This window comes from Sarcophilus harrisii, chromosome 2 (assembly GCF_902635505.1).
Source record: "Sarcophilus harrisii chromosome 2, mSarHar1.11, whole genome shotgun sequence".
NCBI lineage: Eukaryota > Metazoa > Chordata > Mammalia > Dasyuromorphia > Dasyuridae > Sarcophilus > Sarcophilus harrisii.
Window position 1 is genome coordinate 292,507,339 of NC_045427.1, and position 17,643 is coordinate 292,524,981.

Consider the following 17,643-nt stretch of genomic DNA (forward strand, 5'->3'; position numbering starts at 1 on the left):
CTCCAATCAATAGGCATTAATTTTGTTTTCTACTGCAAAGTGTATTGTTATAAATATTTTTGTATTTTCAGTATTTTTATTTTTTATTAATAATTTTATTATTTTCTTGTTACACATGTTTATCAATTTTTAAGCACATTTCTTTATGGATCATATTAGGATAGAAAAATTAGAAAAACCATGAGAAAAAAAAAACAGAAAAAAGGTGAATATATCATGTGTTAATTTACAATCAATCTCCATAGTTCTTTTTCTGGTTGCAGATGATATTTTCTATCCAAAGTTTACTGTGATTGTCTTGGACCATTGAACCACTGAGAAGAATTAAGTTTTTCATAGTTGATCATCATACAATCTTGATGTTACTGTGTACAATGTTTTCTTGGTTCTTCTCATTTCACTCAGCATCAGTTTGTATAAATGTTCCAGGCCTTTGTAAGATCAGTTTGTTCATCATTTTTAAAGAACAATAATATTCCATTGCTTTCATATACAATAAATTGTTCAGCTTTTCCCAGTTGATGGGCATCTACTAATTTTTTTCAATTTTTTGCCACCACAAAAAAGAAGTGCTACAAATATTTTTATACATGTGGGTCCTTTTCCTTCCTTTATGATTTCCTTGGGATACAGACCTAGTAGTGGCACTGCTGGATAAAAAGATATGCAATTTTATATCCCTTTGGATATAATTCCAAATTGCCTTCCCAAATGGTTGAATCATTTCACAATTCCACCAATAATGCATTAGTATCCCAGTTTTCCCACATTTCCTCCAACATTTATCATTATTTTTTCCTATTATCTTAGTCAACCTGAGAAGTTTTCAGTGGTACCTCAGAATTGTTTTAATTTATATTTCTTTGTTCTATAGTGATTTAGAGAATTTTTTTCATATAACTATAGATGACTTTGGCTTCAGAATCTGAAAATTGTCCATATCCTTTGATCAATTTATCAAGTGGGGAATGACTTGTTTTCTTATATAAATATGGCACAATTCTTTATATATTTTAGAAGTAAAGACTTTATCAGATACACTGGTTGTAAAACCTTTACACTTCCCTTTTAATGTTTGTATTGGTTTTCTTTGTGCAAAATCTTTTAATGTATACCTTTTGTTTTTAAGCTGAATTTTGTTATTTTTTTCTAGTTCTATAAAATCATTGATATGTATCTAAATAAATAAATTAAATTTAGAATTTTTTTATTTTATTGGTTCAGCTTAACAATGAGTAATTAATATTCCCCTAATTGTTTGGATATATCTTGTATTTGTGAAAAGAATTTCATAATGGCATTCATGTAATCCATTATTCTTGGCTTGTAGACTCCCAAGTACTTTATAATTCATGAAGTTATTTTAAATAGAATTTATCTTTCAATCTTTTCCTGCTGATTTTTGTTGGTAGTATATAGAAATATTTATAATTATGTGGGTTTATTTTTATCCTGCAAATTTGCTGAAATTGTATTGTTTCAACTAGTTATATTCATTTGATTCTCTATGTTTTTAAGTATACCAGCATATCATCTACAAAGAATAACAGTTCTGATTCTATATTACCTATTATTATTTCTTTAATTTATTTTTCTTGTCATTGATACAACTAGCATTTCTAGCTTAATATTGAATATGGGTGGTGAGAAACGATATTCTTACTTCAGTCCTAATTTTATTAGGAAGATTTCAAGATTTCATCCCCATTATAGACAATGCTTGCTCCTGGATTTAGGTAGATATTATTTATAATTTTAAGAAAGATTCCATTGATTCCTTTGTTTTCTAGAGTTTTAATATGAATGGATGCTTTTTTTTGGTCAAAGGCTTTTTTGCATCTATTAATATATCCATATATTATAAGCATACGATTTTTGTGGGTTTTTTATTGACATAGTCAATTATGCTTGTAGTTTTCCTAATGTTGAAACCAGCTCTGAATGCCTGGTTTATAAATCCCACCTAGTAATAGTATGTGATCCTTGTGACATATTGATGCAATCTCCTTATTAGTATTTTATGTAAATTTTTTGCATTAACATTCATTAAGAAAATTGGTCTGTTGTTTTATCTCTTTGTTTTTGTTCTCCCTGGTTTAACTATCAAAACTCTATCTTTATCAGAGAAAGAATTTGGTAGGATTCCTTCTTTACCTATTTTTCCCCAATAGCTTATATATAGTATTGAGATTAATTATTCATTAAATCAATTATTTTCAATATTAACAGAAACTCCATTCAAACTTATGCAGAATATTTAACAATAGAAGGAATATTGAATGAATTATAGATCCATCCTCACTCCTTTTCATACATTACTGTTATTTTTTTCAATGAATTGGAAAGAGTATATTCCTGCTCCCATTTTACATAATCAAAAACTGAAGGTGAAACAGGTTAAATAACTTGTTAATGATCACTGGGTTAGTGACAATGATAACATTTGAACCTAAATCTCCCACTATCTACTGTTTCATTTGAAGAAAACTTATCCTTTCCTTGAGGTTAAATATCAAGAATCTGGCAACATATCTTTAAATATTGCCAGTCCAGGTGAATGTGTCCATGCTGGACTGGATACGTTGAAATAAAAACAAAAGTAATTCAAAAGGGAAAGTAGTCAGAATTTTCTTGTACCTTTTAATAATTTTAGGGGAGATAAGAATTCTTAGGTGCTTTGTAAGCACATGAAGATTTTACCCAGTATATATAAAACTGCCTTTGAAGAGGTTTTGCTATAATTTCTAACAGCATCTGCTAGATATGAGAAATGGTTTTGTACTTCCGTTTTCTATATGATTCTCTCACATTTTATGAAAATACCATATGCCCCATTCATAATAGCATCCAGAATGTGAACCGAGCCAGAAGATGTCTAAAATCTTCAGAGTAGTGGAGAATTGTTACCTTTCCTGATATTTCATTTTTTCTGCACCTTACGTCATTGTAGATGAAATTTACACACAGCGGGCACATAAGAAGGAAAAAAATAATACTTGCTGGTTGACTAGTACATATAGATTTGGGAGGGAACTTGAAACATCACCACTCTCTATGGTCAGCCTGAAATCTTCCCACACTTTCTCATCAAGGAGAGCCTACCACAGAATAGACTACAAACAAATCTAATATCACTGGAGTTCAAGGGACTTTTTTCGTTCTGCATTACTTCCATTTAAGCCTACAGGATGTCAAATGGGTTCTGCAATTCCCAATTGGCAGCTGAGCAAAGCAGAATTACTCCATGGGGCCAGAAATACATGCTTTGTTTGTTTTCTTAGTCGTTTTTCTTTCATCTTTACTTTTATTTTTATGAGCATTATTATCGTGACTAAACCACCTGAAGTACTCTGAGAACTGAAGATTTATTCTTTCAGCTCAACAATGAAAAGATTCAGTACTGCATTTCCTACTGGAGGTCAGAGTGATTCAAATAACAGTCACTGCTTGGAGTCCAAGGGTCAAATGGTTTTGGTTTGCCATCTGGATTCCAGAAAAATAAAATGAAAACCAAGATATTTCATCTCTATCTCCCATACTGTTTCATTTTCTTCTTTTTTCTTTCTTTACTTTTCTGTTTTTATTTTAAAAGTGATTTGTTTATGTTTAATTTGCTAGTGAATGTCAAAGGGAAGCACTGAACCCTGGTCTCCTTATGCAGAATTTGATTGAGCCCAAATTTTCCTGATTACAAGGTTAATCCTCTATTGACTATACCATGCTCTGTCTCAAAACACTTAATAATATAATAATCTACAACATAATATAGTTACAATGCAATCTGCATGTATAATATATAACATGACATAATATAATAATATAACTTAATATAATATTCGACAATAAAATATAATAATCTGCAGTAAGATTCATCATAGGATATTAGAGTTCAAAGTAACCTTAGAGATCATCTTCTCCAATGTCTTTAATTTACAGATGAGAAGTCTGAGAGACAGAGAAGTTTGGTGGCATTGGTTTACAAAAGAAATAAATGAAAGAATCAAGTTATAATGCAGGATTTTAGCATTCAAGTAGGGTGTTTTCCAGTCTAATGGTATTTTCTGTTAGCTGTAAATGACATCATATTCTATCAAAAATAATTGCTCTATATTGGATGGTTTTGTTTTTATTGTTGCTGTTGTTATTTTATTTATTCATTTTTACTATTTTTTGTTATATTTCAGCCACATTAAAGTTTGATATAGATTAGTACACTACTCTTGAAAAAGAGGCAAAAAATACCCATTTCTTTCTTAACAAAATATTTTGTGGAAAGTATTTTTTTCAATGCTGTGTGTGATTGAAGATTTGATTATACTTCCCTTGTAACCAAATCCCTACTATAAGCTGAACCACAGCTGTCAGTTTCAACTCCAAAACACACGAACAAGAATCTTCAAGGCTGGAACATCTTGTGTTCTCCAGATTCCAGATGAGAAAGATATCTCATTGACAGAGTTTATCTATTATGGGTAAGACCTAGTAGACCTTTTCTCTTTCCCCATTTCTTTCTCCTTTCATGTAAGATAACTTTGTTGTTCTCTCAGGAAAAAAAAAAGAAATGAAACCTGATCCCTAAGGAAGAGAGAGAAGATGAAGGAAGAGAGAAGAAGCAGTTGAAAGCTATATGGTTTCTGTGACAGTTAAGGCTTTGGCAGGAATCTAGTAACTTAGATGGCAAATACAGCTGAGTAAGTTAAAGCAGATTAGGGAAAGCCTCATAAAAAGGAAGGAAATTACTCTTTAGATAGAACTTTGCTCAAGAATCCTCAGAAATTGAAAAAAGGGGGGGGAATCTATAAGTTTACTATATATTTGAGAGGGATAGTGAGCTATACATGATAATTTCAGTTTAATTATCCTCTTATTTTACTATATTATGGAAATGCTTGTGTTATTCCATAAATTAAAAAAATAAATAAATAAAAAATTAAAAAAAAATCCTCAGAAATTGAGCCTTTAGTATTCAAGACAATAGGGGGGCAAAAGATTTAGCAACAAATCATACAGAAAGTTAGGAACCATATTACTACAATAATGTAAGGCAAAATTCATACATTTCAATAGAAAATCCTCCAAAAGCTTATGAAATTTCTATTTTTTTGAGAAAATAAAATTAAACGGAACCCTGAAATGCCTGTCTGAATAGCAATCAGGCATAATATAGTACTTTATAGAGATCTTGGTTAAATACCTCAAAACTAATACCAGATAACGAATCTCTACAGAGAACTTCCTATTCAGAGCTAAGTAGCTAGCAAAAATCTGGGAGTAGGATAAGATCCTAAATTAAAAAATCTATTCATTTATGTGATAAATTTTATCGCTAATTTATATGTTACAATTAAATTTTGATCACATATAATTTTTCTTCTGCAGCATCATGAAGACAGAAATATGTTTAGAAGAAGTGGACATGTTTAACTTAAATTGAATTGCTTCTTCTCTAAGGTGAGGCGGGGAGGGAAGAATTGAGGGATAAAAATATGGAATACAAAGTTTTATAAAGGAGCATGTTGAAAAAATATCTTTGCATATATTTGGAAAATAAAAAGCTATTAAAAATAAAAAGAAAAGACAGTCAGGGTGAATTTAGACTTTGAAATAAATGCTATTTAAGTAAAAGCGCATTTAGAGATTTAAATTTATAATTGAGTATCATTATTGCCCATACATATTTTTCAGTTTACTATTGAACATGCTTTTCATCACTAAATATTTTATAGGTAAATTTTTTATGCCTATAACCATTCTTGTAGTTCTAATGACACCCAAACACACAAATTATGCCATTTTTGGAATAGTTTATAAGAAAATATTAAACCTTTGTTTAAAGAACATCAATTCCTCATATGTCATAAACTTCAAAGAATGATGTCTATGAAAAGATTAAGATTTTAAAGAATCATTACCTCTATTACTTGACATTTATTCCCAATTTTGCATGAGTGAGTCTTTATTCATTTCTTTTAATTGTTGAATGGAGTTAAAAACGTCTGTTCTCTATACCTTATCTAAAATCTCTGAGTAAAGACTAAGAAGATTTTAGTGTATAGTCGTTTTTTAAATAGCTTTTTTATTGACAAAACATATGCATGAGTAATTTTTCAACATTGACCTTTGCAAAAACTTCTGTTCCAACTTTTCCTCTCCTTCTGCCCACCCCTTGCCCTGGATGGCAGGCAGTCCCATACATGTTAAATATGTTAAAGTATATGTTAAATACAATATATGTATACATATTTATACAGTTGTTTTGCTACACAAGAAAAATCGGATTTAGAAAGTAAAAATAACCTGGGAAGAAAAATAAAAATGTAAGCAAACAATAACAGAAAGAGTACAAATGCTATGTTGTGGTCCACATTCATTTCCCATAGTTCTTTCACTGGGTGTAGCTGGTTCTGTTCATTACTGATCAATTGGAACTGATTTGGGTCCTCTCATTGTTGAAGATAGCCACTTCCATTAGAATTGATCTCATATACTATTGTTGTTGAAATGTATAATGATCTCCTGGTTCTGCTCATTTCACTCAGCATCAGTTCATGTAAGTCGTTCCAACCCTCTCTGTATTCATCCTGCTGGTCATTTCTTACAGAACAATAATATTCCATAATATTCATATACCACAATTTACTAAGCCATTCTCCAATTGATGGGCATCCATTCAATTTCCAATTTCAAGCCACTATAAAAAGTGCTGCCACAAACATTTTTGCACATACAGGTCACTTTCCCTTCTTTAATATCTCTTTAGGATATAAACCCAGTAGTAATACTGCTAGATCAAAGGATATGCACAATTTGATAACTTTTTGAGTATAGTTCCAAATTGCTCTGCAGAATGGTTGGATCCATTCACAACTCCACCAACTATGCATCCGTGTCCCAGTTTTCCTGCATCCCCTCCAACATTCATCATTATTTTTCCTGTCATTTTACCAATCTGAGAGGTTTGTAGTAGTGTCTCAGAGTTGTCTTAATTTACATTTCTCTGATAAATAATGATTTGGAACACCTTTTCATATGACTAGAAATAGCTACAATTTCTTCATTTGAAAACTGTCTGTTCATATCCTTTGAGCATTTATCAATTTGTGAATGGCTTGATTTCTTATAAATTTGAGTCGTTTTTCTATATGTTTTGGAAATGAGGCCTTTATCAGAACCTTTTGTTGTAAAGATGTTTTCCCAGTTTATTGCTTCCCTTCTAATCTTGTCTGCATTCATTTTGTTTTTACAAAAGATTTTTAACTTGATATAATCAAAATTTTCTATTTTGTGATCAATAATGATCTCTAGTTCTTCTTTGGTCACAAATTCCTTCCTCCTCCACAGGTCTGAGAGGTAAATTATCTTATGTTCTTTTTTTTTTTATTATGTATTTTATTTTTTAAAATAATTATAACTTTTTATTGACAGTACATATGCATGGGTAATTTTTTACAACATTATCCCTTGCACTCACTTCTGTTCTGATTTTTCCCTTGCCTCCCTCCATCCCCTCTCCTAGATAGCAAGCAGTCTCATATATGTTAAATATGTTATAATATATCCTAGATACAATATATATGTGCAGAACCGAACAGTTCTCTTGTACAGGAAGAATTGGATTCAGAAGGTAAAAATAACCTGGGAAGAAAAACAAAAATGCGAACAATTTACACTCATTTCCCAATGTTCCTTCTCTGGGTGTAGTTGATTCTGTCCATCGTTTCTCAATTGGAACTGAATTAGATCTTCTCTTTGTCAAAGATATCCATTTCCATCAGAATACACCCTCATATAGTATTGTTGTTGAAGTATATAATGATCTCCTGGTTCTCCTCATTTCACTCAGCCTCAGTTCATGTAAGTCTCTCCAACCCTCTCTGTATTCATCCTGCTGGTCATTTCTTACAGAACAATAATATTCCATAATATTCATATTCCACAATTTGCCCAAACATTCTCCAATTGATGGGCATCCATTCATTTTCCAGTTTCTAGCCACTACAAAAAGAGCTGCCACAAAAAAAAAATTTGGCACATACAGGTCCCTTTCCCTTTTTTAGTATTTCTTTGGGATATAAGCCCAGTAGTAGCACTGCTGGATCAAAGGGCATGCACAGTTTGATAACTTTTGGGCCATAGTTCCAGATTGTTCTCCACAATGGTTGGATTCATTCACAGCTCCACCAATAATGCATCAGTGTCCCAGTTTTCCCATATTCCCTCCAACATTCATCATTATTTTTTCCTGTCATCTTAGACAATCTGACAGGTGTGTACTGGTATCTCAGAGTTGTCTTAATTTGCATTTCTCTGATCAATAGTGATTTGGAGCACTCTTTCATATAAGTGGAAATAGTTTCAATTTTATCATCTGAGAATTGAATGTTCCTATCCTTTGACCATTTATCAATTGAAGAATGGCTTGATTTCTTATAAATTAGAGTCAGTTCTCTATATATTTTGGAAATGAGGCCTCTATCAGAACCTTTAACTGTAAAAATGTTTTCCTAGTTTGTTGCTTCCCTTTTAATTTTGTTTGCATTAGTTTTGTTTGTACAAAGGCTTTTGAATTTGATGTAATCAAAAATTTCTGATCTTGATCTTTGTTCTTTTTGGTCACAAATTCTTTCTTCCTTCCAAAGTCTGAAAGGAAAAATATCCTATGTTTCTCAATTTATTTTGATCTCATTCTTTAGCCCTAAATCATGGAACCATTTTTGTCTTATCTTGGTATTGGTTTAAATTGGGTCCATGTCTAATTTCTCCATACTAATTTCCGCCAATTTTGTCAAATAATGAATTCTTGTCCCAAAAGTTGGGAATTTGGGTTTATCAAACCTAGATTTATAGTTTTGACTTTTGTCTTGTGAACCTAACCTATTCCACTGATCAACTAATCTATTTCTTAGCCAATACCAAATGGTTTTGATGACTGCTGTTTTATAATATAGTTTTAGATCAGGTACAGCTAGGCCACCTTCATTTGATTTTTTTTTTCATTAATCCCCTTGAAATTCTCAACCTTTTGTTCTTCCATATGAATTTGGTTGTTATTTTTTCTAGGTCAGTAAAATAGTTTCTTGGGAGTCTGATTGGTATAGTGCTAAATAAATAGATTAGGGAGTATGGCCATCTTTATTATATTCGCTCGGCCTGTCCAAGAGCACTTAATATTTTTCTCTCTATTTTCTCTCTTATTTTATTCTCTCTTATTTTTCTCTCTATTTGCTCTCTATTTATTCTCTTTCTATTTCTAATATTTACTCTCAAATGTTTTTTATTAGGAATGGATGTTGAATATTATCAAATGCTTTTTCTGCATTTATAGAGATGATCATATGATTTTTGTTAATTTGGTTATTGATATAATCAATTATGCTAATAGTTTTTCTAATATTGAACCAACCCTGCATACCTAATATAAATCCTACTTCGTCATAGTGTATTATCCTGGGGATGATTTTCTGTAATCTTTTTGCTAATATTTTATTTAAGATTTTAGCATCAACAGTCATTAGGGAGATTGGTCTATAATTTTCTTTCTCTGTTTTCAGCCTACCTGGTTTAGGTATCAGTACCATGTCTGTGTCATAAAAGGAATAAGACTCCTTCAATCCCTATTTTTTCAAATAGTTTATATAGCATTGGAGTTAATTGTTGTTTAAATGTTTGGTAGAATTCACATGTAAATCCATCTGGTCCTGGGGATTTTTTCTAAGGAAGTTCGTTAATAGCTTGTTCTATTTCTTTTTCTAAAATGGGACTGTTTAACCAATTTACTTCTTCCTCTGTTAATCTGCTGCTACACCCAATCATTCTTTAGTATGAGATTATTTAGTTTCCAATTATTTTTAGGTCTATTTTCCCCTGGCTTTTTATTGAATGTAATTTTCACTGCATCATAGTCTGAAAAGGATGGATTTACTATTTCTACCTTACTGCATTTGAGTTTGAGGTTTTTATGTCCTAATATATGGTCAGTTTTTGTATAGGTTCCATGAACTGCTGAGAAAAAAGTGTAGTCCTTTCTATCTCCATTTTGTTTTCTCCAAAGATCTATCATATCCAACTTTTCTTGGATTCTATTTACCTCTGATTTCTTTCTTATTTATTTTGTGGTTTGATTTATCTAATGCTGAGAGTGCAAGTTTGAGATCTCGCACCATTATAGTTTTGCTGTCTAATTCTTCTTGCATCTCTCAAGTTCTCTTTTAAGAATTTAGATTCTATATCAATTGGTACATATATGTTTAATATTGATATTTCTTCATTATCTATGCTACCCTTTAGCAAGATATAGTGCCCTTCCTTATCTCTTTTAATTAGATCAATTTTTACTTTTGCTTGATCTGAAATGAGGATGGCTCCCCTTCCTTTTTTTACTTCACCTGAAGCATAGTAAATTCTGCTCCAGCCTTTTACCTTTACTCTGTATGTATTGCCCTGCTTCAGGTGTGCTTCCTGTAAACAACATATTGTAGAATTCTGGCTTTTAATTCAGTCTGCTAACTGCTTCCTTTTTATGGGGGAGTTTACCCTATTCACATTTATGGTTAAAATTAACAATTTTGTATTACTTGTCATCTTGTTAACCTCTGCTTATGCTTTTCTCCTTTCCTTCCCTTTTAACTCCCTCCCCAGTATTAAACTTGTGAGGACCACTTGCTTCTCACTGCTCTCCTTTTTTGGTATCCCTCTCTCCACCTTAGTGTTCTTCCTCCTATTTTACCCCTTTTCCTCACTATTTCCATATTCCCTTCTGCTTAGCTTACTCCTTCCCTTTTCACTTTTCCCCTCCCACTTTTCAATGAGGTGGAAGAAGTTTCACCATAAATCAAATATGTCTAATATTTTTCCTCTTTAAGACATTTCTGATGAGAGTATGAAACACACTATATTCATCTCCCTCCATTCTTTCTTTCAGATATAATAGGTTTCCTTTGCCTCTTCATGAGATGTAGTATCCCCACTTTACCCTTTCTACCTCTAGTTTCTAGAACAAATTATACATGTATTCTTTATATATCTTTATAGCAGAAATATCGTTCCCAAATTTTTTTTTTACCTTTTTAGGTATCTCTTGAGTTCTATATTTCGAGATCAAACTTTTTGTTTAGTTCAGGTTTTTTTTTTTTTTTTATCAGAAATAGATGAAATTCACTTATCTCATTGAATGCTCATGTTCTTCCCTGGGGAAAAAATGTTCATTTTGGCTGGGTAAGTTATTTTTGACTGCATACCAAGTTCTTTAGCTTTTTGGAATATCAGATTCCAGGCCCTTCAATCCTTTAATGTGGATGTTGCTAGATCCTGGGTAATCCTTATTGTGGCTCCTCTATATTTGAATTGTTTTTTTCTAGTAGCTTGTAATATTTTTTCTTTGGTTTGATAGTTCTGGAATTTAGCCACTATATTTCTTGGAGTTTTGATTTTAAGATCACTTTCAGTAGGTGGTAGATGAATTCTTTCAATGTCTATGTTTCCCTCTGTTTTTATAACTTCTGGGCAGTTCTCTTTGATAATTTCCTGGAAAATAATGTCCAGACTCTTTTTCTCATAATATTTTTCAGGGAGTCCAATAATTCTCAGATTGTCTCTACTAGATCTATTTTCCATGTCTGTGGTTTTCCCAAGAAGGTATTTGACTTTTTTTTCCATTGTTTCATTTTTTTGGTTTTGCTTGACTGATTCTTGATGTCTCCTCGAGTCATTCAATTCCATTTGTTTGATTCTGATTTTCAATGAATTGTTTTCTTCACTCACTTTTTTATATCTTTTTCTAATAGTCTAATTGAGTTTTTAGGTGGGTTGTTTTGTTCTATGGAATTTTTTTTTCCATTTGCCAAGTTTATTTTTTAGAAAGCTATTTTCTTTTCCACTCTGTCTTTAAATGAGGGGGATGATTTATCCAGACTCTCTTGCCAAGCTTCCCTTTCCTTTTTGTATTTTTCTTCTAGCTCTCTTATGAGAGCCTTTTTAATTTCTTCTATGAAAATCTTGTGTGTTGAGGACCAGATCACATCCCCTTTGGGGGATTTCTCTGGAGACAGTCTGTTTTTAGTCTCCTCAGGGTTAAAGTCTGCTCTCCCTCCATATAGAAGCTATCAATAGAGTCTGTTTAAATTTTTTACTCATTTTTTTTCAAAGAAGACAAACTAGCAAAAAAAAAATTCAGTCTACTTTTTTTTTGGGGGGGAAGGGGGAACTTGAATGGTATTACCAAGCTTCCTCTACAGACTGTGGTGGGGCAGCAGTGAGGCACTAGCAGGATGGCAATGGCTGCACTATGTATACACTCTGAGAGCATGCTGAGACACTCAGGGTGGAGGTGGCCAGGTTCTGAGGGACCCTAGTTTTTTTTTTTTTATTTTTTTTTATTAGCCTTTTATTTACAGGATATATACATGGGTAACTTTACAGCATTAACAATTGCCAAACCTCTTGTTCCAATTTTTCACCTCTTACCCCCCACCCTCCCTAGATGGCAGGATGACCAGTAGATGTTAAATATATTAAAATATAACTTATATACACAATAAGTATACATGACCAAAACGTTATTTTGCTGTACAAAAAGAATCAGACTCTGAAATATTGTACAATTAGCTTGTGAAGGAAATAAAAAATGCAGGTGAGCATAAATATAGGATTAGAATTCAATGTAATGGTTTTAGTCATCTCCCAGAGTTCTTTTCTGGGCATAGCTAGTTCAGTTCATTACTGCTCCATTAGAAATAATTTGGTTGATCTCGTTGCTGAGGATGGCCTGGTCCATCAGAACTGGTCATCATATCATTGATTGTTAGTATATAATGATCTCCTGGTCCTGCTCATTTCACTCAGCATCAGTTCGTGAAGTCTCTCCAGGACTTTCTAAATCATCCTGTTGGCTATTTCTTACGAACAGTAATATTCCATAATATTCATATACCACAGTTTATTCAGCCATTCTCCAACTGATGGACATCCATTCAGTTTCCAGTTTTAGCCACTACAAAAGAGGCTGCCACAAACATTCGTGCACATCAGGTCCTTTCCTTCTTTATAATCCTTTGGGATATAATCCAGTAGTAACACTGCTGGATCAAAGGTATGCACAGTTTGATAACTTTTGAGCATAGTTCAAACTACTCTCCAAAATGGTTGGTTGTTCACAACCCACCAATAGCATCAATGTCCAGTTTTCCCGGATCCCTCCAACAATCATCATTATTTTTCCTGTCATCTTAGCCAATCGGACAGGGTGTGTAGTGGTATCTTAGAGTTGTCTTAATTTGCATTTCTCTGATTAATAATGACTTGGAGCATCTTTTCATATGACTAGAAATAGTTTCAATTTCCTCATCTGAGAATTGTCTGTTCATATCCTTTGACCATTTTTCAATTGGAGAATGGCTTGATTTTTTTTGAATTAGAGTTAATTCTCTATATATTTTGGAAATGAGGCCTTTATCAGAACCTTTGACTGTAAAAATATTTTCCCAATTTATTGCTTCCCTTCTAATCTTGTCTGCATTAGTTTTGTTTGTACAAAAACTTTTCAGTTTGGTATAATCGAAATTTTTGTATTTTGTGATCAGTATGATCCTAGTTCTGCTTTGGTCATAAAGACCTTCCCTTCCACAGGTCTGAGAGATAAACTATCCTGTGTTCCTCTAATTTATTAATAATTTCATTCTTTATCCTAGGTCATGAACCCATTTTGACCTTATCTTGGTGTACGTTGTTAAGTATGGATCAATGCCTAGTTTCTGCCATATTAGTTTCTAAATTTCCCAGCAATTTTATCAAACAGTAAGTTCTTATCCCAAAAGCTGGGTCTTTGGGTTTGTCAAAGACTAGGTTGCTATATTTGTTGACTGTTTTTCCTTGAACCTAATCTATTCCACTGATCAACTAATCTATTCCTTAGCCAATACCAAATAGTTTTGGTAACTGCTGCTCTATAATATAATTTTAGATCTGGTACAGCTAAGCCACCTTCATTTGATTTTTTTTCATTAATTCCCTGAAATTCTTGACCTTTTGTTTTCCATATGAACTTTGTTGTTATTTTTCTAGGTCATTAAAATAGTTTTTTGGGAGTCTGATTGGTATAGTGCTAATAAATAGATTAGTTTAGGTAATATTGTCATCTTTATTATTTGCTCGCCCTATCCAGAGCATTTAATATTTCAATTGGTTAGATCAGACTTAATTTGTGTGAAAAGTGGTCTGTAATTTTGCTCATAAAGTTCTGATTTTCCCTTGGCAGATAGATTCCTAAATATTTTATATTACCAGTAGTTACTTTAAATGAATTTCTCTTTGTAACTCTGACTGTTGGATTTTGTTAGTGATATATAAGAATGCTGATGACTTATGTGGGTTTATTTTAACCAGCAACTTTGCTAAAGTTGTGGATTATTTCTAATAACTTTTGGCAGAATCTCTGGGGTTCTCTAAGTATACCATCATGTCATCAGTAAAGAGTGATAATTTGGTTTCCTCATTGCCTATTCTTATTCCTTTAATCTCTTTCTCAGCTCTTATTGCTATAGCTAGCGTTTCTAACACAATATTAAATAGTAACGGTGATAGTGGCAACTATTTCACTCCAGATCTTATTAGGAATGGTTGCAGTTTGTCTCCATTACATATGATGTACTGATGGTTTAAATAGATGCTGCTGATTATTTTAAGGAAAAGTCCATTTATTCCTATACTCTCAAGTGTTTTTAATAGGAATGGATGTTGGATTTTATCAAATGCTTTTTCTGCATCCATTGAGATGATCATATAGTTTGGTTATTAACATGGCCAATTATATTGATAGTTTTCCTAATATTGAACCAGCCCTGAATTCCTGGTATAAATCCTACTTGATCATAGTGTATCATCTTGGAGATGATTTTCTGTAGTCTTTTTGCTAACATCTTATTTAAGATTTTAGCATCAATATTCATAGGGATTGGTCTATAATTTACTTTCTCTGTTTCAGCCTACCTGGTTTAGGTATCAGTACCATGTCTGTGTCATGAGGAATTTGGTAGAACTCCTTCATTCCCTATTTTATCAAATAATTTATATAGCATTGGGGCCAATTGTTCTTTAAATGTTTGGTAAAATTCACATATAAATCCATCTGGTCCTGGGGATTTTTACTTAGGGAGTTGTTTAATTGCCTGTTCTATTTCTTTTCTGAAATGGGACTATTCAACAATTTACTTCCTCCTCTGTTAGTCTGGGAAGTTCATATATTTTTGGAGGTAGTCATCCATTTCACTTAGGTTATCAAATTTATTGGCATAAGTTGAGCAAAATAACTCCTTATTATTTCTCTAATTTCCTCTCCATGGTGGAAAGTTCTCCTTTTCATTTTAAGACTACTAATTTCATTTTCCTCTCTCCGTTTCTAATCAGATTTACCAAAGGCTTATCTATTTTATTGGCTTTTTCATAGAACCAACTCTTAGTTTTATTAATTAGTTCAATAGTTTTTACTTTCAATTTTTAATTTCTCCTTTTAATTTTAGAATTTCCAATTTAGTATTTGATTGGGTTTTTAATTTGGTCTTTTTTTAGTTTTTTTAGTTGCAAACCCAATTCATTAATCTTTTCTTTCTGTTTTATTCAAGTAAGCCTCCCTCTTATTACCGCTTTGGCTGCATCCTACAAATTTTGGTATGACATCTCATCATTGTCATTATCTTGAGTGAAATTATTAATTGTATCTATAATTTGCTGCTTCACCCAATCATTCTTTAAGATGAGATTGTTTAGTTTCCAATTTTGGTCTATTTCCCCTAACTTTATGTTGAATGTAGTTTTTTATTGCATCATGATCTGAAAGAAAGCATTTACTATTTCTGCTTTCTTGCATTTAATTTTAGTCTTTATGTCTAATATATGGTCAATTTTTGAATAGGTTCCATGAACTGCTGAGAAGAAAGTATATTCCTTTCTACCTCCATTCAATTTTCTCCAAATATCCAACATACCTAATTTTTCTAATATTCTATTTACTTCTTTAATTTCTTTCTTATTTGTTTTGTGGTTTGATTTGTCTAATTCTGAGAGTGCAAGGTTGAGATCTCCCACTATTACAGTTTTGTTGTCTATTTCTTCTTGCAACTCTCTTAACTTCTCCTTTAGGAAGTTGGATGCCATACCACTTGGTGCATATATGTTTAATATTGATATTGCTTCGTTGTTTATGTACCCTTTAGCAGGATGGTTTCCTTCCTTATCTCTTTAATTAGATAATTTTACTTTTGCTTGATCTGAGATAAGTATGGCTACCCCTGCTTTTTGACTTCACCTGAAGATAATGATTTTGCTCCAGCCTTTACCTTTACTCTATATGTATCTCCTGCTTTAAATGTGTTTCTTGTAAACAACATATTGTAGGGTTCTGACTTTTGATCCAGTCTGCTATCTGCCTCCTCTTTATGGGAGTTCATCCCATTCACATTCTGGTTAGAATTACTAAATCTGTATTTCCTGCCATCCTAATACCCCCAGATTATGCTTTACTTATTCTTGCCTCCCCAACCCTCTTTCCCCTTTAAACTTATGTACCCTCTTGTATCACAATGTTATCCTTTATAATCCTCCCTCCCCATTTGAGTCTTTCCCCTTCGTTCCTTATTATCTTTTCTTTTCCTTTTCCTCTCCCCGTTTTAATGAGGCGGAGAGATTTTCTAAAACAAATGTCAATTATTTTTCTTTGAGCTAACTCTGATGGAGTAAGATTCACAATGTTCCTCCCCTCTCTAAGTTCCCTCAGATATGATAAGTTTCCTTTGCCTCTTTGTGGGATGTGGTTTCTCTTTTATCCCTCCTTCCCACCTTATTCTGCCATCATCCCTTTTCCATATCTACTTCCTTTTTATGTTATATCAGTACAATCAAATTATACATGTATTTTTTTGTATATCCACAACAGAAATACAATTCTCAAAGAGTTATTTTTACCTTTTCTGCATCTCTTGAGTTCTATGGTTGGAGATCAAATTTTTTGTTTAGTTCTGGTTTTTTCTTCAGAAACAAATGGAATTCATTTTGTTTCATTAAATGTCCATCTTCTTCCCTGGAAGAAAATGCTCAGCTTAGCTGGGTAGTTTATTCTTGGCCGCATCCCAAATTCTTGTGCCTTTCGGAATATCATATTCCAGGCCCTTCTTTCCTTTAATGTAAAGGCAGCCAGATCTTGGGTGATCCTTATTGTGGCACCTCAGTATTTAAATGGTTTTTTTTATTTTGCTGCTTGTAAAATTTTTTACTTAATCTGATAGTTCTGAAATTTGGCCACAATATTCCTTGGGGTTTTTATTTTAGGGTTTCTTTCAGAAGGTGTTCGATGAATTTTTTCAATGCCTATTTTACCTTCTGATTCTATTACATCTGGGCAGTTCTCTTTGATGATTTCTTGTAAATAGTATCTAGGCTCTTTTTTTCATCATAGTTTTTGGAAAGTCCAATAATCCTCAGATTATCTCTCCTAGATCTCTTTTCCAAGTCTGTTGTTTTTGCAAGTAGATAATTCAATTTTTCCAGTTTGTCATTTTTTTGTTTTTGCTTGACTGATTCTTGCTGGGACCCTAGTTTTTTAAGGTTGTAGTCTTTACCTCCTGTGTTTACAGCTTCTCTGTTTGTCTACTGGCT